Here is a 2,992-nt window from a genome sequence, read left to right as displayed (position 1 = left end):
AATAGGACCAATGGTCCTCAGTGTTTGGCAAGTTAATCTATCAGTTTTAAGTTCATATTTGTATTTCTGATGTGTGAATATGGAACTGTGATCCCTATTTTTAGAATGATTGGTGTTCTGTAGAAACACTTCTTTAAGACTTATTTATTTTTCTTTTATGTATACAAGTGTCTGCATGTATGTATGCACATGCATTATATACATGCTTGGTGCCCACAGAGGCCAGATGATGGTGTTGGATCTTCTGGAACAGAAGTTATAGGCAGCTGTGACCTGCCATATGGGTCCTCTGTCAGAACAGTATCCGATTATATCCGCTTTCTAGCTCCAGAAACCTCCTCTATAATCTTTTAAAAAACTTTATTTTGCTATGCAGTGTGGTGCACGCCTTTAATCCCAGTTCTCGAGAGGCAGAGGCAGGCGGATCTCTGTGAGTTCGAGGCCAGGCTGGGCTACAGAGTGAGTTCCAGGAAAGGCTCCAAAGCTATGCAGAGAAACCCTGTCAGAAACCCTGTCTCAAACAAACAAACAAAAACCCTTTATTTTATAGTATGGGTATTTTGTCTGCATGCATATCTACATATCATATGCATGTCTGGTGCCTGCAAAAGCCAGAAGAGCATGTTGAGTCCCCTAGAACTGGACTTAAAGACAGTTGTGAGTCACTCACATAGGTGTTGGGAATCCATCAGGGTCCTCTGGAAGAACAAAAAGTACTTTTGACTGCTGACCCCTCTCTCCAGCTTCAGAAACCTCTTCTTAACTGGGAGCCCTCCTCAGAACAACTATGAATTCCAGAGCAAGTCATGCATGGCCCAAATTTTCTCTGTACTTTAAACTATTAGAGTTAGAATATTTTAAAGTCCTATGGGTTTTCTCTATAGTTTTATCTGCCTGATAGGCTAATAGGCTTTGAAATTAGTTGGTGGTTGATCTAGAAAAATAACTTACATGGATGATAGCTTTGTTGAGTCATTTCCTCTCTTACAGCATGAAAAAAATATTTCTTCACTTAATTGAATGTTCATGTGTATTAGTCAGGGTTCTGTAAAGGAACAGAACTTACAGAATGAATCTCTCTCTCTCTCTCTCTCTCTCTCTATATATATATATATATATACACACACACACACACACATATATATGTATCTTATTTTATGTATGTGAGTGTTTGCTTTTATATGTTCTATATATTCATTCACCTTGCATACACATATACAAATGATGTGTATATATATATATATGAAATTTATTATAATGGCTTACAGTCTGTGTTCCAGTTAATTCAACAACTAACATTGCTATCTGCCAGTGGATTGTCCAAGAATCCAGTAGTTATTTAGTCCAAGAGGCTGGATGTATCAGCTGGTCTTCAGTATATTCTAGAATCCTGAAAAAGTAGGTTCTAATGCCAGTGAAGGAATGGACTTGCCAGTGTGTGTGTGTGTGTGTGTGTCTGTGTGTGTGTGTGTGAAAGAGAGAGAGAGAGAGAGAGAGAGAGAGAGAGAGAGAGAGAGAGAGACAGACAGACAGACAGACATAACAAGAGCAAGCAGGCGGAGAGCAAGTTTCCCTTTTCCATGTCCCTTTTGTATAGGCTGCCAGCAGAAATTGTGGCCCAGATTAAAGGTGGATCTTCTGACTTCAAAGATCCAGATTAAAGGTGTGTCTTCCCACTTCAAATGATTTAATTAGGAAAAATCCCTCAGAAGTGTACTTAGCCACTTGAGTTTTAGTCAATTCCAGATGTACTCAAGTTGACAACTAAGAATGGCCATCACAGAAGGGCTTTTATTTATTTATTTATTTATTTATTTATTTATTTATTTATTTATTTATTTATTTATTTATTTCTGAAGGAGACGTAACCTGGAACTACTCCATGGAATCTACGTACAATCGTGGGTAAGATGCACGGAGAGCATACAATGAGCCTTGTCTCGTCTGTGCTCTAGGAAAGTATGCCAGGGGCCCTTGGAAGTCCAAAGCGACAACTTCAATAAATGACAATGACCATGGGCCCACTATTCACTGGAATAGCTGATTAACTATAATGTAATAGAATAAAGCTCCAAGCTCACAAAAGTCACCGGCCAGCCCTTTAAAGTGACCCGAGGAAGAGGTTAGCGGACATGCAGGTGCAAGGTTCCTTAGTTCTCTGTGTTCTGTGGCTTTACCTGGGACTGGGAAGAGCAGTGCGCTTCTGTCACTGCCCTGTGAAACTAACCGTTGGCTTCTCTACAACTGACGAAGCTCTGGTAATAGCAACTACCAGTGACAGCATCTGGATGTTGTGATCTCAGTCGGGTTTTAGTCACTACAGCAGCTTTCACCCTGAGCTCCTGACGAATTTTCTCAGGCCCTCATGGTCTTGTTTTACACCCATCCAGTCTTCCTTCCTACTGTAATGTGTTGTGTCCATGACTGGCAAACATGCTATGGTTCTTGCTCTGGAAATGTAGCCCAGCTCTGAATGGTAAGTCTTCCTCTACCCTCTGGGATAGATACCCACAGCCTTTCTGATTTGCTCCAGACTGATTCCACATGAGCTGTACTAAGGAGGAAGGGTAGAGATATCATGTAGTGATCAGTGGCAAAGCTCTGATGTCAAACAACTTTTCCCTCGTCCTGGGGATGGAATCATGGCTTTGTGCTTACCAGGCAGATAGTGTAACACTGCACTACACCTTAGACCCCAAGTTCATGTTTGATTCAATCACTTGCCAGTTTTCTTGAATAGGTTAACAAATAATCCATTTTCCCTAACAAAATGGATATTAAAATATCAAACACAAATCTCATATAGTAGATTTGTAAGAAATACATGTTCATAGATAATCTAAAGTTCAGCAGGATTGTGGCATTTGTCTTAGGGTTACTATTGCTGTGATAAAACACCATGACCAAAGCAACTTGGGGAGGAAAGGGTTTATTTGGCTTATGTTTTTCTACATCATGGTTCATCACTGGAGGAAGTCAGGAAAAGAACTCA

This window comes from Peromyscus eremicus, chromosome 14, assembly GCF_949786415.1.
Source record: "Peromyscus eremicus chromosome 14, PerEre_H2_v1, whole genome shotgun sequence".
Taxonomy (NCBI): Eukaryota; Metazoa; Chordata; class Mammalia; order Rodentia; family Cricetidae; genus Peromyscus; species Peromyscus eremicus.
The sequence above is the reverse complement of the archived record's forward strand: the minus strand, read 5'-3'. Positions refer to the sequence as shown.